Here is a 22,167-nt window from a genome sequence, read left to right as displayed (position 1 = left end):
TTGGTCCCCCTTATATAGGAGTTAATTTTAGCTGTATTCTAAATCGGGGTGGGGGGCAGACTTTATTCTGTAAAAGGCCAAATAGTAAATATTTAAGCTTTCCAGGTCATATGATTTCTATTGTAACTTCTCAACTCTACTGTTGTTGGCAAAAACGGGCACAGGATATGAAAATAAATAAGCATGGATGTTTTCTGATAAAAATCTATGTATGGATATTTACATTTGATTTTTATCTAATATTCTTCTCTCATATAATATTTATAAAGTCAAAAGGAGAAGAATATTTAATATCTTTATTTTTAACCATTTAAACATTGATAAAATTCTTAGCTCGTGGACCATACAAAACAGGTAAAAGCTGGATTTGGCTCATGGGCTGTGGTTTAGCCATGTTCCAATGGAATATTTCTGTGTTGTCCTTTGCCAGAGTGTGACATGTGGACAAAGATAGGGAAACAAGAAGAGCTTAAGGGGAAAATCTTTAAAATAACCTGATTGTGTGAAAAGAGAGTTTGCCTCCCGGGAAATGTTAACCCTGAGGACATTCCTGGTAAAAACAAAAAAAAAAAACAAAAACAAACAAAACAAAACAAAAACACACAACAACAACAACAACAAACAAGAAATTGCAAGGAAATGAAGTGAAAGACAGCTTAGATATTTTTCTCAGGTCTTCTTTTCTTTTTTTTATTTGGTGGATTTCAAGCTTCACAATGGAAACCACTATTGCCTGCTTATTTCATAGACTGCAAAGGAAGGAGTTAGAAATATTATTTTGAAGTCATTCAACTCCTCTGGTATACAAGCGCTATAACATATTTATATCTTCCTAATAGGTTTTTTACCTCCCATGCTAATAGCGAATTGGCTTTTTGTTTCAAAGAAGCATAGCTGCATAAACTTTTCGGAAAAATTGGAGAAAACAGGGCCAATGTCTTGTGAGTGATTTGTTCAGAGAACTTGAAGGAAGAGGAAGAAATAAATGGACATTGTTGAGTAACTACCATAAACCAAGCATTATGCTAATATGTTCAGGATGCCTAGTATAGTGTTTAGCAGAGAAGGCACTGTATAGAGTAGGCACTAAATACATTTTAATAACTGCTCTAAATACACTGTAGTAGTTGCAATTGCATAGTGTATTTTTTGATCTGAACAAGACAATCACGTGCATAAGTACTCATGTCTGTTTTGCACTTAAGATAAAATACAATTTATGAGATTAAGCATTTTTCTTATGTTACATAATTAGTAAGTGGTGGTAAGGGCTATCTAGTAGGCCCTCAATAAATATTTGCTAAATTTTTATATGAATGAGCCTACTGGATTTGAAGCCAATTTGCAGTTTGCTTTCTCCTACCTGGCACAGAATATGGTCTATCCAGCTGACCATTTTAATGCTAACGTGACTCCTTGATGTGCTGCTGAGATCATACCTGATGAATCCAAAAAAAGAAATTCATTAGCAGCTAAGGGAGCGTGAACTCCTGACCCAGAATAGATGATGCTGTTAAGGGATTAGCAGTGCCATGCATAGAGTTATGATTAGCTAAATAATTGGTGACACTTAACACAGGGCTTTCTCCAAGGGGGAAAAATAACACTATTTGTTGTTCGTATAATTAGATTTTTCACCTCAAGTGGAAAAGTAAATTGAGCACAAAATGCAAGCAGGTCTGAAGTGACTGCTCAAAGTTGATGTGGGTCTTTAATTATAGGACTCATCAGATGTAGTACTTTAAACTTACAAGGCTGTGCTGATTTGAACTCAGAAATGTTAAAACCTCTGAGACAACAGATTACTGGTCAGCTCTGCCACTGCTGTGGCCGCCAGGAAATGTGAATCATTTATACTGGCACTTCATGACGCTGTGCAATCAAATCCCACTTGAGGTGCCTTTAAATAATTCTACTGCTTTGCTCTGGAAACTCCTGTCAGTCAGTAATCGGGGCTGCCATTTCTCCCCCCATTGCTCTCTCCGGCTTGGCAGCGGATGAACCTTTGTGGCCAGAGATTTGCTAATGTATCAGCTGAAAGGCACACATTTCATGTTTCCTGTGCCCTCTCATTTCCTGGCTCTCAAGGCACTACCTCTCCAAGGATCCATTTCGTGTTCCTAATAATTACCCTACTCTCGAGACAGTGACTGTAAGACAGATTTCAGAGTGACTGGCCTCTCATTTTCCAAAATATGATCTTCTATTGCTTTGTCTGAGGGTCCTGGAAAATCATCTCTCTCCTGTGCTGTACAATATGACCCAAAGTAAGAGGAGTGAAAGATTAGGAGAGAGCCCAATTTTTGTACCTGGGGGAATGAAGTGAATTAAAGGAGTGTTTCGTGTTTCTTTCAAATGTGACTTTGATAACAATTAATCATAGACAGAGTTTCCTATAGCTTCTCAGTAAAAATCTATTTTCTGATGGAATAATCTAATTCTAACATGCCACCTTTTCCAGGTCTCCCAACTAACTAGAAACTAAAGAGTAAATTCTTTTTGTTGACATTATGATATTCTTTTTGGCATTGTTCCTGAATTTCTACTTCTTAAATTTTATTATTTTATTATTTTTAAAAATTCAGGTAGAATTCTTTTGCTCCCTGTACTTCGTGATATTCCTGAAGTTTAAGTTATCTTGTGAATATATGTTCATATTTTAGTGTGAGCTGCCTCAAACATTTTTTGGAAGTGGGAATATGTAAACTGTACCTTGAAAATGGGTAAATGCCTCAGGCTAACAACATAGGATATAAATATTCAAAATATATATAAGAAGCCTTTCTCTAGTTCGGACTTAATGCTATTTTTTACAGCAAGCTCTGACTAGTTCTTGAATAGTGGGTTTATATTTAACAGCAATTGGATAAACCACAATTTGGTTTACATAGTCCTAAGTTTTAGTCTAAGCAAGTCTACTTGCAGAGATTAAGGTAAAGGCAAGCCTGGCACAGCAGGTCATGTTATCAGGGAAGTGCCTGGGCCATGGGCTGAGAAGACACCTTAAGGGAAGCTGTTAGAGATAACCAGATGGAAGAGAGACCAGCATGGTCCCTTTCCCCAGAGCTCTGTTAGAGAGGGATGGGAGAAGTTGTCTGGGGAAGGAACTCCTCTAGGAAGTGTCCCTAATGGAAGAAGAACTTTTTGTTATGAAAAATGTTGCTGTAGCTATTTTAATGCTAATATTGCCATATACATGGAGACCCAAAAGGAAATGGTTTCTTTGGTGAGATTAGTTATACTGTGATATAACAGATCTTAGGAGGAAAAGAAAATGAGGATTTCTTTCTCTTTAAGTTTAATATCTTGTTTTTCTCTTGATTGCACGTCCCTTCAATCTGTCAGCCTTTGTTTAAATTCTATTTTAATCTACAAATTCTTCTGGGTTTGCCTAGGAGAGGTGTAGTTTATTCCTGTTATCCTGGTATGATTATGAACAGCATCCCCTTTAACTCTCAAATTTGGATGATAAATTATATATGTACCTCAGTTACGAGGTAAGAGGAGTGGTTTGTAAGTCTCTCCCCACACAGAAAGAGATCTAAGATAGAGTGCATGTATATGGGAGCACTGTGTAGGAACCAGTCTGCTGTTCAGTGGATCATGGGATGAAGAAGGGGAAAGACAAGATGGAGGTGCTTTGGTCCACAGAGCTGAATAAAAGCAGGAGGGCAGGAGCCCATCCCCAGGGGGAGCAAAAGCAGGCTGATTGAGGGATAGGTCCTGGCCAAGCAGAGCAGCAGGAGGGCCTGGCTGATGAGGTGAGGCCTCCTGGGTGCTCTTTTGTCCACTGAGTTTTATTTTTCCTTTTGTTCCTTTGATCCTTTGTTTTGGTAATTGACTTCCTTGCCATTGCAGTAAGACGTAAACTCACAAAAATTACACATATTAGCAAGTTGTAGAGGTTTAAGAAATCTTACACAATTGCCGTAGCCCTTAGACTTGCAGCTTTTTGTAGACCTGGATCCCTTGAAGTCCTCTTGAATTTTTGTTCTTATCTCTTATTTCTTAGGGTGGACCTCACCTGATTTCTCTCCTTCAGATCCCACCCTTTCTATGACACATTGATTCATTCCTCCTGATAGCATACTCCCCTGCTACGATGACCTTAGAAGATAATTAGTCCTGAGTCATTGACATGAACATTAATTAGTCCCATTAAGTGCCCACTTTTCTCTTAGGGAACACCAGACATAGTGCACCCAATCCCAGTGAATCCTGGTATAGCTCTTCCTGATTTCCCACTTTAGTTGCAAAGGATAATTAATCACTCTCAGCGGGGCACTTTAAGCTGGAACACTGAGAAATGCCAAAGACCTTAAGGAAACTTGCAGGTATTGAATCACTGCTTAACAGGGAAGATTAGGGAAAAGCAGACTTCAAGAGTCGCCTAGACATATATTTATTTTGATACTCATCACATACATTTATTCTTTTATCATGAATTCAACAGATTCATTGATCACTTATTATGTCCAGCACTATGTTGAGTGTTGGGGACACAAAGTTAGATACAGTTTTTAAACTTAAGTAGGTCACAGTCAAGATAGGGTAGTAGAAAAAAAAAAGATTTGTTACAGTATCACATGATAAGTGTTTCAAATAAAGGTATACATAAAATTCTATCAAAAGGGAAAGGGGATATTTAGATAAGTTTTGAATGCTTCAGAGAATGACTGTATGTGGAGATTTTTATCCCTATTATATTCATGAAAGACTCTGATTGAAGCCTTACCACATTTAAGTGTTGAGTAATTTGTGTTTTGTAATACTGACAACTGACACTGGTCAAAATCAAGGTTCTGGCAGGGTGTTATGACTCCCCAGATCTGATTCTGTAACTATGAAAAAGTAGTAGTATTCTATTCCAATCTGGTATGCTATTATTAAATATTAATATGGGTGTCCCATGAACACCTCCCTGTGTTTAAGACAAATTTATATAAGGAATAACTAGTCTACCTGGCTTGTAGATAAATTCACACAGAAACTTAAGGCAGAGGTTTTCTGACATTCAGTATGAGCTCACATTTCTGGTATTAAAGAGAGAAAGGAGATGTTGAGGGATGGAATCAATGGACTAGTACAGCAAGTCGAGTTATCGCTAAGAATTTACAACTGCACCTCAAGCAAATCTTAGAGTGTGCTTTCTGAATTTGCCCAATTGTGATACTTTGATTAAAACAAAATTGAGTTATTAGTTAGTTAAAATGGAGACCTACTACTTCAGAGCAGTTGGCTGCATTTCAGAAGGAAGGAGAGGAAGAACATATTCAGAGACATTTACCTGAGGAAAGTTGTGTTTATCTAATTGTTTAGTTATTGTTGGGAGCCCAAACTCTTTGGATCTAAGGGCATGTTTCCCCTCATGAAATCACCAGAAATTTTAATAAAGATATTTAAGTATGTAGCATTTTGCCTGAGAGGATTGGTTGTTATCTGTGCCTAATTGGGAAAATTTCTAAACTGAAATGACTAATTTAATAATCACAAATAAGGAAGTTTGTTTCAGATTTTCCCTTCAAGACATCCTTGGGGATAGATGACCCAGGCATCCTTAAGCAGTAATAGTAAGTTGGTTAACACATTCACTAAACAAAGGGAGCCTCCTGTTACAGGCAGCACTCTTAGTGTGAAGTTCTTTTATATGGGAAAAGGAAAGGAGGACATTCATTCACATAACTAATGTTATTGAAACAAGCCATATGTGCCAGGATCTGCATTCAAAACACTGTAGTAAGACTGAATAGGTCATGATCTTTGTCTAGAAAGATATTACGGCCAGGGGGAAGTCAGAACTATAAACAAAATATACTGCAATGTCTTAAGTGCCCTAAGAAGGGCCAAAAAGAGTACAATGAGGCTCAGAGGATTGAACTACTAATTTGAGGTTATAAAGTAAGTTCCCCAATGAGCTGGCATTTAAAGGAGATAGAAGAGGATGGGAAGACTCTAAGGAGAGGAAGCATCAGAGAGAGCCATAGCCTGGCCTGCTGAGTTGCCTTATAATGGTGACAACAGCAGAGATGATGGTGGAGGGTAAGACAGTGGCAGCTCTTGTGTACCAAGCTAAGGAGTTGGGCCTTCATCCTGTATATATAACAAGTGTAATTTTTCCTTCTTTAAATATAGTTATTGAACAGGAGGTCCTCTTCAGGGTACAATCAGGAAGCCGTTTAATTCCACCATGTCCTCAAAATTGCTCCATAAGCTGAGAAAATTTCATAGCTTTTTGTCACTTTCAGTTATAAATAAAACTTGTTAGAAAGGCCAACGTGCCATGGGTCAAAATTCCAAGTTCTCATTTTACTAAGGACATCTTCCCCTCACCACAGCTAAAACCTGAGCTGGGTGCAGAAGGAGGAGTGGGGAGTGGCATGATTTCTGAGCCGGTACTAGGATGAGTCCCCCGCGCCCTTAAATTTTGGTCCCTAAATGCCTCACTTGCTTCACCCTAATCTCTGCTCTACGAGTTGTTTTAATTTTTTCTCCCGTCTCCTGCACTCCCCTCTTCTCCTTTTCACTATGCCTGTTACTTCAGATTTTGAAGGAAATACAGGTAAAGAAGCGACAGAGAGAAGTGCCTTTTCACTTGGCTGGTGGTGGTGGTTTTCTTGATGGTTAATGCCTTATGTTGCAGCAGACATTCAAATGCTTAATAAATGGTGCTGGGAAAATTGGCTAGCCATAAGTAGAAAGCTGAAACTGGATCCTTTCCTTACTCCTTATACGAAAATTAATTCAAGATGGATTAGAGACTTAAATGTTAGACCTAATACCATAAAAATCCTAGAGGAAAACCTAGGTAGTACCATTCAGGACATAGGCATGGGCAAAGACTTCATGTCTAAAACACCAAAAGCAACGGCAGCAAAAGCCAAAATTGACAAATGGGATCTCATTAAACTAAAGAGCTTCTGCACAGCAAAAGAAACTACCATCAGAGTGAACAGACAACCTATAGAATGGGAGAAAATTTCTGCAATCTACTCATCTGACAAAGGGCTAATATCCAGAACCTACAAAGAACTCAAACAAATTTACAAGAAAAAAACAAACAACCCCATCAAAAAGTGGGCAAAGGATATGAACAGACATTTCTCAAAAGAAGACATTCATACAGCCAACAGACACATGAAAAAATGCTCATCATCACTGGCCATCAGAGAAATGCAAATCAAAACCACAATGAGATACCATCTCACACCAGTTAGAATGGCGATCATTAAAAAGTCAGGAAACAACAGGTGCTGGAGAGGATGTGGAGAAGTAGGAAAACTTTTACACTGTTGGTGGGATTGTAAACTAGTTCAACCATTATGGAAAACAGTATGGCGATTCCTCAAGGATCTAGAACTAGATGTACCATATGACCCAGCCAACCCATTACTGGGTATATACCCAAAGGATTATAAATTATGCTGCTATAAAGACACATGCACTCGTATGTTTATTGCAGCACTATTCACAATAGCAAAGACTTGGAATCAACCCAAATGTCCATCAGTGACAGATTGGATTAAGAAAATGTGGCACATATACACCATGGAATACTATGCAGCCATCAAAAAGGATGAGTTTGTGTCCTTTGTAGGGACATGGATGCAGCTGGAAACCATCATTCTTAGCAAACTATCACAAGAACAGAAAACCAAACACCGCATATTCTCACTCATAGGTGGGAACTGAACAATGAGATCACTTGGACTCAGGAAGGGGAACATCACACACAGGGGCCTGTCATGGGGAGGGGGGAGGGGGGAGAGATTGCATTGGGAGTTATACCTGATGTAAATGACAAGTTAATGGGTGCAGCACAGCAACATGGCACAAGTATACATATGTAACAAACCTGCAAGTTATGCACATGTACCCTACAACTTAAAGTATAATAATAATAAATAAATTAAAAAAAAAAAAAGAAATATCTGGTCATTCCCATAATGTATACTAACAGAATAAATGTTGTGTTTTATTAAAAAAAAAAAAAAAAAAACAAAAAAAAACAAATGCTCTTCATGGCCTTTGGAGGCCTCTGACCTGGGAAACTGGCAGTTCCCTTATGTGTGTTGTGCATTCTCCAGCTGACAACTTTGGGCTCCACGCTCAGTCCTGTGCCAGTTGTATAGCCCACACACAGAAGTGGATTTACCCTGAAGCTAATGACGCTTCAACTTCAGCGCCCCTCACTTGCACAGGCTCCTACCAAGGTCCCAGGAAGACCCCAGCAATGTGTCTGTGTGGTCATATACTTTGGTAAAATTTGTAAGGATAAACTATTTTAACACAGTTAAGACTGAAGTCTCTTTCCTTTCCAGTTTTTCCTTTGAAATAATTCTCCTTATGTTTGGTGAACTTAGAGTGTCACTGGGAATTTGGGGAAGGTGATTTGGGGATCCATTAAATTAGGATTTGGTGGGATCCATTTGTGTGGTTCCTAAGTCACAAGATTTTGGTATAGATTCCAGAAATATTCCTATCACTCACTATAATAAAAAGGTATAGGGGACAAAGCTTTGTTTTTGTTTGTTTGCTTTTGTTTCTATATATATATATATTTTTTGAGATGTAATCTCACTCTGTCACCCAGGCTAGAGTGCAGTGGTGCGATCATGACTCATGCAGCCTTGACCTCCCTGGGTTCAGGTGATCCTCCCACCTCAGCCTCCTGAGTAGCTAGGACTACAGGCATGCGTCACCCTGACTGGCTATTTTTTTTTGTATTTTTGTAGAGATGGGGTTTTGGCATGTTGCCCAGGCTGGTCTTGAACTCCTGGGCTCACGTGATCTGCAATTACAGGCATGAGCCGCTGTGCCTGGCCTAGGACAAAGGTTTTATTGACATGAAATGTCCTATGGCATCTGCCCTCAGAAGTATGTGGATAATGAAGAAGAAATAAAGTCTAAAACCTATGAGGCTCAGAGCTAGTCTGTGAAAAATTCTTCCAAATATTACAAATCAGACATGATAAAAACTGGTCAGAGTTTCCTAAATTTGATAATAATCCAAAAAGTTTATATGGCATCACCAAAATAAGATTTGAAGAAAAAAGAAAGTTTCTAAACTATGAAAAACCAAAAAAATTGTTTCAACCTTACCCAATGAAAGACTAAATGATTTTAAAATTTTCTCTACTATCATTGTCACATGAAGCAGGTATAAAAAATATGGAGCCAAAATTAGGGGTAAAACTATTATGAAGAAGTGTCAGACAATTAATTATTAAAAATGTTACGTTATCGTGGGGATTCGGGTGTTTATGGCATTTGTCAGCTTTTAAAAATTTGTATTTTGTTATTTATTTTTACATTGTAAAGCAATATTTGCTTTTGTGATGTAAAAGTATCAGAAAATTTTATATGTGTTGAAGAATCATATATGTTGAAGAATCAGGCCCATAAAACCTAGATTCACGCTTTGAAAAAAAATTCAGCATTTATTTCAAGTTTAGGGAGTACACATGCAAGTTTGTTACTTGGGTTTATTGTGTGATGCTGAGGTTTTGGAGTATGATTGATCCTGTCACTCAGGTACCGAGCACAGTACCCCATCATTGGTTTTTCAACCCTTGCCTCCTCCCTTCCTTTCCCCTCTCGTAGTCCCTAGTTTCTATTGCTGCCATCTTTATGTTCATGAGTACCCAATGTTTAGCTCCCACTTATAAGTGAGAACATGTGGTATTTGGTTTTCTGTTCATGCATTAAATCACTTAGGATAACGGTCTGCAGCTGCATCCATGTTGCTGCAAAGGATATATTTCATTCTTTGTTATGATTGCATAGTATTCTGTGAGGTATATGTACCACATTTTCTTTATCCAGTCCACTACTGATAGGCATCTAGGTTGACTCCGTGCCTTTGCTATTAGAGTCATCCTTTTTGATGGGTGCATCTTTTCAGGTAGGCATCCTCTTGAACAGTAAGCTTTCAAGATGATTTGAGCTTGTTGACTTTCCATGATGTCAGCTGGGCCACAGATATGTTAGCATCCATGCCTTGCCAAACTCTGGAAAGATGAGTTGCTTCAAAGAGCACATTCTCACTTTCCTCAGAGAGCCAGGCCAATGGGTGTATGTGCTCTCTCAGCAAACCTCTAGCCACTCGTGGGAAGAAAGCAGCTTACTCTCTGGCAAGGACTCCTCTACCCTTTTCCATTCCGATAAACACAGTGTTGCTTTTGAGGCTTCTTTCACTTACCTTGAGGCAGAGAAGGGCAAAGGGTGGGAGATGCCTCATCTTTGCAGGTGAATACCTAAATCCCTTCAATTAAATCTGCCCTGATTATTCTTCTCAATGATTCTCTAGCTTTCACTTATGTATATAGTGGACGTGCATGCTGAACAAAGGTCTCATAACTGGTTTCACTTTCTCTGGGCAAGTCCTCTAAGGGCGGCAGTCCCGAACATCTTTGGCACCGGGGACTGTGGAAGACAATTTTTCCATGGACTGGGGTGTGAGGGAGGTATGGTTTGGGGATGAAACTGTTCCACCTCAGATCAAGCGTTAGATTCCCCTAAGGAGCTCGCACCTGGATTGCTCATACACAGTTCACAGTAGTGTTTCTATTCCTATGACAAACAAATGCTGCTGCTGATCTAACAGGAGGCAGAACTCAGGTGGTGGTAATGCTGGCTCTCCTGCCACTCACCTCCTGCTATGCGGCCTGGTTCCTAACAGGCCACAAACTGGTACTGGTCTGCAGCCTGGGGGTTGGGGACCCATGCTCTAGGGTATCTAGCACCTCTTGTTAGAGAAAGAGGACAATTGTTATCCATTGGCCTCAGCTGCAATTTCAAAAGAAGCACATGTTGGCATAACCACTTTTGTCCAAATATGTAGTCCTTTTTTTTTTATTTTTTATTTTTAGCTTTTGTGGATACATAGTAGATGTATATATTTATGGGTTATGTGAGATATTTTGATATAGGTATGCAATGCATAATAATCACATTAAGGTAAATGGGGTACCCAACACCTCATTTATCATTTGTGTTACAGACAATCCAATTATAATAGCTCTTTTAGTTATTTTTAAATGTGCAATTAAATTTTTTTGACCATAGTCACTCTGTTCTGTTAGCAATTACTAGGTTTTACTCATTCTTTAACTATTTTTGTATCCATTGTAATTATTTCTTTGACTTCGATATTTTGCCAGCAATCAGGTCAGTGATCAAACAAAAGAAAGGAATTCCAGGCAAATGAATTGACCCACGCAAAAGCATTAAGGATAGAAACAAAGTGGCTGTGGGATCCATGGGATGTTAAGGCACCTGAAGCAGAGGACAATGTGACATGAAGCACTAAGAGATGATGTTAAAAAAGGGTCATGTTGTGACTACCTTTTGTAGGATATTCAATTGTTTCCTCAAAGGTCCATGTTTAAATCTGAGGCATCTTTTAAGCCTTCAGGACATTTTAGCAACCATCTCTTTCTTTTATAATTTCCTTAAGTTTTTATTTATTAATCCCTGGTGTCTAATTTTCTACCTTCACAAAAATTTCAGGAATCTGCTGTTATCTCTTTGGGTAATTGATAGCTAGAACATGTTTCTTTGCCTTCCACACCACTTCCTCTCTGATTTTTTCACAGATTCTGACTGCTTCAAACTCCAAACCTCTTTTTCTGTATGGAAGAATTCAATGGTAGAGAAATTAAGAGGCTTTTCATGTTTTTCTAGGAAAATACTAAGAAGTGGATGAGGAAATTGGAATTCTAATGATTGAATTGTTTTCCGTGTTGTGGTAGGAATGTCACCCTCTAATGCTGCAATTTCTATATACTTTTTGGTTAAAGTTCAGAGCAATATATATCAATATAGATGTTTTAAAGCTAAAAGATACTGGCGAAAAAGTGAGAGTACTTGCACCTGGCACACCATTGTTTTCAGAATGCTATACTGAACCTCATTTTGTTGGATTTTCACAAGGATCACAGGAAATGGGATTCTGACTACTATATATGGGAAAGCCAGACACAGACAGGTAGAGTAAATTGGCTACATAGTGACAATGTCAGGACTATAATTCTAACCTCTCAATTCTCTCTTATATGTGGTGTTCTTTCCCTGAACACACTGAGGCTGGACAAGGAAACAGAAGAGATCAGAGGGAACAGAGAAAAGGGAGAAAGTGAAGTGAGTCAAGGACAAGTGTAGCGTGATGCCTGTCTTGCCTCACGCTACATGAATATCCTGGGTAGCTTAAGGCTGCAGGTGTCAGTTTTGGCTTAAAGGAAACTGCTTGGGGAAATGACACAGTGCATCAATCCACAGAAGGTCCTCCTTAACTAAGACAACAGAGATGTTTTCCTAAACAGATCAGACATGTTTAGGGATATAATCCTGCAGGAATTTGTGGGAGCGTTTCAGGGGACTTGGTGTCCTGGTGTGTGTGTGTGTTCTACAAATGGTATTTTGTATCTTTAAATGAATTCTTTTTGTTTTGTAAATACTCCCAATATCATGGTTATGTAAAATGAATTTTTCTCAGTGTCATTAGATAGAATAAAATGCCTCCTATTGTATGTTGTTGAAGAAAATGACATCTGGCATGCGATTTTTGCCTTTACTTTTCCTTTCCTACCTGTATGTTGGGCTAAGTGAGCCATAGCAAAGAAGGTACAAAATGATGTAATTTGGCTATCTTTTTGAGACCAAAATATTTGAGGGTGGCACAACATAAATGGAGTTTATATTTTGATGACTTGATATTTGAATTACTCTTTAGATATTTATTTCTCACTGCATTTAACAGTCTCAGGGACCATGCAGACTTAGCATCTCACTCCAAGATTATGTGAGTGCATATTCTTTTATATTTATTTTGTAATTATTAGAATGCATATGGCCTGAGCAAATTTAACAAATTATTTTTGTTGCTCCACTTATAAATATCTGAAATCAAAAGTTTCATGAAGCTACTGTTCTATTAGCTCTTGTTAGTTATTATGTAAAGAAATGATATTTTATATACTGAGTGAGAATAAAAACTATTATAAAAGCATTTTCAATATTTATGCCAAGCTTTTTTTCATGAAAAATGATTATATCAATTTGCATCATTTTAATAATTTTTATTGGCATATAATATAGTATCTTGGCTGAAATATAGCAACAGATGGCTACAAATTTTTGAGTTATTGATTTATGCATATAGATATTTAAGAACAGGAAGGGAAAAGGGTTCTAGGACACTCATTCAAATGAATGCTAACAAGAATGGAGTTTTAAAAGGAAGGGACTTTAATCTCTTGACTGTCAAATATTAAGACAAAACTAATGAACTCCTGACAGGTTTGAGTAAATTGAACAAGTATCTTTGAGCACCTACAATCAGACAATGTTTTATTGGAACAGTCATTAGTTCAGGATTCATGCAGTAGGTAGGAAAATTGGTGGATAAACCTCTGCATAGGATAGAGCCTTATGATAAGGGCCTCAAACATCTTGATGTTATTCTAAAGGCAATGAAGAGCCACTGGAGCCATGCAAACAGGGAATTAGAGAAGAGAGAGACTGGAGGTAGAACCATCATTAGTATATCCATACACTATTAGTGTAATAGTACTATAGTCTAGAACTCTAGGGAAGAGAATCCAAGAATTAGAAGAAAGGCAGAAACGTTGCACATTTAAAGGATTGGGTGGGAGACACCAGAGTTGATAGGTACAGAATGTAGCAACTAAATAGAAATATCAAAGTTAAGTCTAAGTTTTCAAGTACCTGTAATTGGGAATATACTGATCATATTATAAAAGATAGAAGTCAAAGGAGGAAGCATTTGGGAAATATGGTGAGGTATGGGGTATTTATGTAAGGTTATCTAATAGGTGGGTAAATTATTATTTGTCTGGGACTTAATTAAGAAGATGAGGTATTAGGCATTATACATAATATATAGGATTAGGATATGTATTTGGGAATCATTTGGAGGCTTTTGTGGTATTAAAAAAAAAAAGAAAAAAGAAAACCCACGAGACTTAAATGGTAGGGTTAAGTTTACAGACTTTGCCACTTTCCAGCTTTGAGGCCCTGGGCAGGTCACTGCACCTGAGTCTCAGTTTCCTCTTTTCTGAAATAACGATAGGTTGTTGCAAGTATTAAGGGAAAGGCTATGTACATTTTGTAAGTGTCTAGACAAATACAAGGTACAATTACACAGGGAAAGCTGATGGTGAATTTGTGAGAGAGGAGAGCAAATGAGATTGCCAAGGGAGTGACTGCAGGGAGATGGGAAAGCTTTGGGAATGCTTACACCTAGAGGGCTTGGGAAGGAGCTCCTGGCAGAAGAGACAGACGGGAGTGTCAAGACTAAGCATGAGGTCAATAATGCCAAAAAGTCTCCAGGAAGGATGGGAAGGGGTTTCCTGTTGAAAGGCACCCATCAAATTGGAAAATTTGCTGTTCACCAAATGCTGAACCCTCAGAAAAACAGTTTCACTGGCGGTGTGACAGCAGAAATCAAAGAGATAAATGAATGGGAGGGAACATGTCTCTCTGGTAGAACACTGTTGCCACTCAGCATCAGCATAGATCCTCAATGCGTACAACAAGGTCAAGATGTTCCTCTTTCTTGCTCTCTGGACTTTTATGTCTTGATAACCTCAGCAGTCAGGTAAGAGGTTTCAGGAGAGATGCTGGGAGGAGCAACAGAACAAAACCTTCATAACTACTTTAAGGATGTGGTACCGTATTTTTACCAAATGAGTTTGCAGTACCATTTATTTTGCCTTTACTATTGTATCTGTAATTACATGAATGTTTCCTTTACTTCTCCATGTAAATAACCATACTAGTAAATTTATAGGAGGCCAAAAGCCAAGGATAGAGTGCACTGCAATTGCCATTTGTCTCATTCCGATTCTTCACCAAATTCCTCTTTCTGTTTTCTACATGGCAGTAGTCCTTCATATTCTGGATAATAGTTTTTATAAACTGCCCGAGTACTAATAGCCTTCATTTTGATTCTTTATGCTCCTTAGTAAATCTTTGAATACCTTGCAGTCTGTGTGTATGTGTGGTAGTAGTGGTGGGGCTGGGACTGCTTGTAGCTCTATTGGATTCTCCACTCCACCTTCCTTATAATGTTTCTGATTCTTCTCATAGAATGGTTTTCTTCTATTAAATCACAGTTTTCGTGAACCTAAAAGCAAAAAGTTACCTTCCTTTTTCCCAGCAAAATTGTATTCTAATGGAGGAAAATAAATTCTAGTTTTCAAAATTTCCATAAATGAAGATTAAAAAGAATTTCCACCTTAAAGTATGATTTTAGTAACACTTGTCGTAAATGTCGTTTAAATAGTCTGTGTTCTTATGTTCTGTTCATGTTTTATGAAATATTTGGGGGTCTGGGTGTTTCCCACACAATGGCTGGGTTTGACTTCTTGGTGGGTGACAGTCCAATAAGCACAAGTAAGAAGGATTTAACAAGGGGATTTTTATAACTTGCAACAAGTAAGGAGGACACTGGGAATAATTCCCCAAAGCAGTGCCTTTCTGAACAAAGGTGAAGACAGGGCTTTTATGAGGTCGGTTTGCTGAGTCATCCTATGCAGAGGCGGAATGAAGGCAGAGCAGGCACAATTGTCAGTGATGCTTCCACACGGTCGCATGTATAGAAAATGGAGAACAAGCTCCTCCCTGGACAGGGTTTTTAGCACCATAAAGAGGAGAGTTTGTCAAAGTTCATCTCCAACTCAGGCATTCTGGATTCAACTGTTTGTTTTGTTTTGTTTTGTTTTTCCAGGGATGGGCTTCTTCCTGGACCTTTTTGAAATAACAAGAACTTCAAGATGCAGCGGTTACAAATGGGTACATTTTTTCTTTTTTTTTTATTATACTTTAAGTTCTAGGGTACATGTGCATAATGTGCAGGTTTGTTACATATGTATACTTGTGCCATGTTGGTGTGCTGCACACAAATGGGTACATTTTCACAGTGTGTATTCCAAACCTCATGGACCCTGGGTTAGGAATCCCTCCTGAGACATTCCACTCCTCATTCCTGACGGTTTAGAGACAGAGTTCATGCTTCTGTATCTATTTCATGCTGGCCGAGTGTGTTGAGTACCCTAAAGTTAGAGGAATGAAACTCTTGGGCTGCTGAGATCAAGTAAGTTTTTGGGTCACCTGGAGTTGCTTGAAGGGGCTGATATTATTGTAATAAAGCTGGAGATGAAACTGTTTGAGTCTTGAGGACACAAAGTTTACTACTGCATTGGCCTCCCAGAGACTCCTGGCAATCTAGATCTTCTAGTGTTGGAGGATGCAACCTAATGGGTTTTTCTTGAGGATTGAGGTCTGGTTTTCCCTACCCTCAGACACTACCCTCAGGATCTGATCCCAGCTTCCAAAATATTTAAATATCAGGTTAATTATTATGCAGATGTATGATAATTGAGGTTTTCCTCTCAAAAAGCATCCCTCAAAAAACTCTCTAAGGTGTAGATCTAAAGTAAGCCAATGTGTGAGGGTGACCCAGTGGTTCCCTAGTGTAGTCCCATGAACTTCCCTAAAACTCTGATTGCACCACTTGGTGACCCTCCTGGGTGTCAGGTGAAGCAGCTGCTCCTTTTTTTAAAAGCTGATACTTGAGAAGAACTCACTCAGGTGGTCCAGGAGTGCATTGGTAAGAGCCTCTTCTGTTAAAATTTTCCCAGCCTAGCTGTCAAGACTGAGGGCTTCCAGATGTACCTGGGTCCTTTCCCACTTTGGAAAATGCCCCCTGAATCTAAGGATCTTAAACCTGTGTCCTCGGAAAAGTTGATCTTCATAGTTAATCTGGCTAGGAACAGATTGCTGTTTACTGTGACAGGGATGCCTCCCAATCCTCCAGAGCACAGAGTGGCCAGGGATCAGGATTGCCAATTGCCATGATTGGAGTGTGTCTTAATCCTCCAGGGCACCAACTGGCAAAAGGTGGAAACTAAAACAAGAGGTGCATTGTGGTTAGTCTGGAGATCCTGTTGAGCTAGATCCAAAGATTTTTCCCTTTTAGTCAGTCCACAGGGTGAAGTCCACTTACCTCCCTGAAGGAGCACCAAACAAAAGGTCTGGACCACTGCTTCCACTCTTTTGGGCTAGATACAAGTGATGGCCTAGTGGGCTCTACCCCAAGATGAAGATCTTTAGGAATTGTACCCAACCCTCTCAGGCAACATGAGCAAGTTAGCTTGGCCAAGCTGCCGCTGTCCGCTTCTTTGCCCCATAGCAAGCCTTTGTGAAGTTAGCATTAGAACTGGAGTCTTTGTCTCATCTGGGTTGCCAGGGTTGTTACCCACACAATGAGTGTGTTTGATTGCTTGGTGGGTGATAGTCCAATGACCACAACAAAGAAAGATCTAACAAGGGGATTTTATTACTTGCAATAAATAAGGAGGGTACTGGGGACAATTCCCCAAAGTAGTGCCTTCCCAATTAAAGGTTCAAACAAGACTTTTATTAGGCTAGTTAGCCTCTACCTCACATGTAGAGGTGGAATAAAGGCAGAGCAGGCATAGTCTCCAATCATGCCTCTAGATGGTTGCATGTATGAAAAATGGAGAATAAGCTCCTCCATGGGCGGGATTTTTAGTATGGTAATTGGGAGAATGTGCCAAGTTTACCTCAAACTCAGGCATCTCTGAATCTAATCAGTTTTTGTTTTGCCAGGGATGGGCTTCTTTCTGGAACTTTTCTGCAAGGATGAGAACTCAAGGTTTAATAGTTACAAGTGGATACTTTTTCACAGTGTGTACCCTGAAACCTGGAGAAACTGGGTTACATGTGCTTTGAGAACCATGAGAAGTCAAAATTTACCTTCATGTGGAGAAATTTGAATTTCTGTTGAATTTGTCTTTGGAATTTATGGATGAATTCCAAAGAGAAATTTATCCTGGTAATGTTAAAATATCTTATGCTAGGAATTGGCTTGTGATCATGTCAATATCCTAATAATGTTTATTAAGATTCTACACATGTTAGTAATCTTTACTATGGTTAAGTGCCTTATAGTGTTGATTTTTTAAAATGTCCATTTAGCAGCATAAGTCATATGCTGTTATAGTCTGTTAATATGCATGTTATAGTCTGTCCAATCACATGCATTATCACTAATTGATTTTTTTTAGTTAAGACAGATGATGTAATGCTAAAGAGATAAGATGGACTAACGCATGTGTCATCTCTGATAGTATATTATCTCTCCTTATCAAGTTTTACCTTTACAGTTAGATGGATTTGTGGCACGAATTAAAATGAAAGTGTTTTGCACATAATATTAGACTAGAGGAGGTGACCTAAGGGTTTTCATTTCAGATCTATCATGAACCAACCATGTATGTAACTTTGGACAAATCACTCCATCTCCTCTGGCCTCACTTAGTTTTCTCAACTGTAGAAAGAAGGTTTGATTAGATTATCTCTAAGGGCCTTCTAAGTCTGTGATCCCAAGTTTTCTTTTCTTTAGAACACATGATTTTATGCATGCTTGTCTCTCTGAAAGAGTTCACAGTATGAGACTCAGGCCCTGTCACCTTGACACATTTGTGTTTGAGCTGGCTCCCTGGTGCTTGTGTCAGCTCTGGGCTTTTCTTCACAAAGAGTGCCTACAGGCTGAAGTACTCTCATCTCTCAAGTGTTTGAACATCCTCTGAATTTGTAATCAGTTTTTCTTTTTTTTAAGCACTAGTTCTCATTAAATGAATTAAGTCACCTCCAGTGGCTATGGACTCTTATGTTTCCTTATATACCCAGTGATCCTACAGGAGTCCCATTCAGATTGCTTCAATTCATGCAAACTTGCTCATTGTTCTACTGTGTCCATTTTTTAGTATTATTTTCTTTGTCCAAAGAATATTGATATAGGAAGGTTGTGTTAATTAGGGTTCTTCAGAGAAACAGAGTCAATAGCATTTATAGAGATAAACAAGAGAGGTTTTGTTGTGGGAATTGACTCACATGATTATAGAGACTGAGAAGTCCCACAATAATGCTGTCTGCAAGTGGGAGAACCAGAAAAGCTGGTAATGTGATTCTGAAGAAGGCTTAAGTAAGCAAATTCTTAAGACTGGAAAGCCTGAGGACTGGGAACTTTGATGTCAGAGGGCAGGAGAAGATGGATGTCCCAGCTTCAAGAGAGAAAAAGAATTTGCCCTTATTTTGCCTTTTGTTCTATTTGGGCGCTCAGTGGATTGGGTGACACCCGCCCATGTAGGTGAGGGTGAATCTTCTTTACTTAGTCTACTGATTCAAATGCTAATCTCTTCTTAAAACAGCCTCACAGGCACACCCAGAAATAAAGTTTTACCAGCTATCTGGGCATCCCTTAACCCAATCAAGCTGACACATAAACCACCACAAGGATGTTAATTCTTATGCAAAATGGCTTTATTCTTTGCCATCTCATCTTAATATTTTTTCTTTAAAGGTTCATAGGCCCTTCTACCCTCAGTCTTCCAAGGTCCTTCATCCTCTATTCATGACATTCAGGAGACTAATAAACTCATTTCTTTTCAAGGGATAGCTGTATTCCTTTCCTTTTTTAGCTGACTTTGTCACAGAGGCATACCAGAGCCCAAGACCTTTAGCATACTCGCTTCTGCTGTAAGTGACCCACTCTCTTAGAGCACCTTGGGCTCTGTTATAATTAAGAGTCAGTGCAAAAAGATCAGGTCAAGCAAGGGATTTCTAAATCCTTTTTCCAATACCCTGCCTTCACCTTTTGGCATTTTCATTGTCAATACCCATTAATTTTTGTACTCGTTCAGACTACAGCTCTTTTCCTGCTTCCCAAAGAAGCTGCCTCCTTTTCTTATGCTCTCTTTTGCCTTTCAAGCCTTAATTATTGGGAAGAAACCAAGAAAAGACAATACCCATGGGATGCAAAGGAGATATCTGTCCTTAGTCCTGTCATGGATTCCTCAGACATTCCCAGAAAAAAATCCTGTAAGTTCTATAAATCTCATAGTAGGTTTTGCCTTCTAAGTAAGCTCATGGTGAAGGCAATCCCATGTTTTAGTTATACTCTTTGGAATTTATGATGGTTAATTTTATGTGGCAACTTGACTGAGACAAAGGGTCCCCATATTAAATATTAATTCTGGGTGTGCTGTGAGGGTATTTACAGGTGATATTAACATTTGAATCAGTGGACTGAGTAAAGCAGATTGCCATCTCCAAGGTGGATGGGCACCATCCAATCTGTTGAAAGCTTGAATACGACAAAAGGAGGAGGAAGGGGGAATTGCTGTCTGCCATCTGCTTGATCTGGGACATCGGTCTTCTGCCCTCAACTGCGACTTACACCATCAGACCTCTGGTATTGAGAACTACACTACATCATTGCCTTTCCTGTGTCTCCAGCTTGCAGACAGCAGATCATGGGACTGCTCAACCTCCCTAATCAGTTTGCCAATTCCTTACACTGTAATACATTTTTTTTCTCTCTCTATCCATCCATCCTCCTGGTTCTGTTTCTTTGCAGAACCTTAACTAATAGAGTAGTCTTATTTTTATCTGATAGTTTGTGTTTGCCTCTTCTCCAATTTCATGAACTGTTCTGGGCTTTAAGATTTATACTGGTATTTTCCCTTATGGAACTTTCCCCTACATCATAAACCATAAGGCATCTGCTTCTAGTTTTGGTAAAAATGTTGACGATTTATGCCTACCATCCCTTGATACCTTGCTTTGCCATAATGGGAATTGACATCTATATTTGTTAATTGTAGGCAGGACATTAGCGGGGTCCCTGGGCTCATCTCTGTCTTCTTAGGTGCCTTGCTGGCCAGATCTGTTTTGTGGCAATGACAATGAGCTAAGAAAGGCAGCTGTTTATAAGCTGGTGATAGATTCCTTAGGAACTTCCAAAGGGTACCACAAAGAAGGTAAAAAGTTCAGTGGAGGTTTTATCTTCAAGAGTAGCTCATTGTAAAGTCTTTTGTATGCCTAAATTACATGCTCAAAGAGAAAAGTTGGTAACTTTCCCTCCTTTGCTTGTAACATATTAGCTGAAATAACACTAACTTCTTTGTCAGACGGAATCTATCTTTTCTGTCTGTGTTTCTTTCTTTTTCAGAACATGCATCTCTGATGGGCAAGGTAAATACATGCTATGCTAGTGTTCAGACACTACAAACGAAGAGCAAATATTTCTAAATGCGTGTTTAGACAATATAGTCTCTAATGTCACTTAAAATTTGTAATGTTCTCTTAGGCTTTAGGGAGAGAAAAACATGTGCAAGTGATATGTTTTGGATTTGTGTCCCCACCCAAATCTCATGTCAAATTGTAACCCCCAGTGTTGGAGCAGGGGCCTGGTAGGAGGTAATTGGATCATGGAGGCAGATTTTCCCCTTGCTGTTCTTGTAATATTGAGTGAGTTTTCATGAGATCTGCTTGTTTAAAAGTGTGTAGCACCTCCCCCTGCTCTTTCTTCCTCCTGCTCTGTCCATGTAAAATGTGCCTCCTTCATCTTGGTTTTCTGCCATGATTGTAAGTTTCCTGAGGCCTCCCCAGTCATACTTAATGTATAGCTTGTGGAATTGTAAGTCAATTTAACTTCTTTTCTTTAAAATTACCCAGTCTCAGGTAGTTCTTTATAGCAATGCAAGAATGAACTAATACAGAAGGTAACAGAAGTAGCCCATACGGCAATATCAAACCATTCATCTCCTTCATATAAGATGAGTCTAGGCTCCCAGGAAGCCCAATGGCAAACTCTAGAAAAATATATCTTCCTTAACTGTGTGAATTCAACCTCTACAGAGGATTTAGAAGTCTAAAAACAAACTGAATCCCCCCTAGGCCTCACAAAACATTTTCCTTGGGACCCATGGAGAGTTAGAACTTTATAAGGCTGGTCAGTGAGATTTCCTAAATGGGAACCTCTGGCTTGGCCAGACAGAACATGGAATTATCTTAAGTCTTATTACAAGTAGCCTAGAATTAGTATGCTTCTGTGACATATACTACACTTAAACAGCTTAAATGGAGTGGTACTCTGATCTGTTCCTCTTTTGATTACCTCCAAACTTGAGCCATGTGTGGACATATCTCAGATTGCAAAGAAAGCAGGCTTATTACATTCAGTACAAAAAACGACTAACAGAGAAAGAACCACTGCAAAGTAGATGTGTACTGAATAATTCCCAGAACTTAGAAAGGATTGGGAGACATTTGAATCTG

The 22,167-nt window shown here is 38.9% G+C and overlaps 1 long non-coding RNA gene across 1 annotated transcript in view; it reads left to right on the top strand.

The window, feature by feature from the left end:
- The window catches only part of LOC126936841 (uncharacterized), a 49,174-nt gene that overhangs the window by 14,132 nt on the left and 12,875 nt on the right, over positions 1 to 22,167 (top strand). The window contains exon 2 of the long non-coding RNA XR_007719588.1: positions 15,749 to 15,813. This is a non-coding gene — a long non-coding RNA (uncharacterized LOC126936841). The remainder of the gene's footprint in view (positions 1 to 15,748; positions 15,814 to 22,167) is intronic.

Source organism: Macaca thibetana, chromosome 15 (genome assembly GCF_024542745.1).
Source record: "Macaca thibetana thibetana isolate TM-01 chromosome 15, ASM2454274v1, whole genome shotgun sequence".
NCBI lineage: Eukaryota > Metazoa > Chordata > Mammalia > Primates > Cercopithecidae > Macaca > Macaca thibetana.
This window is presented reverse-complemented; position numbering and strand designations above follow the sequence as displayed.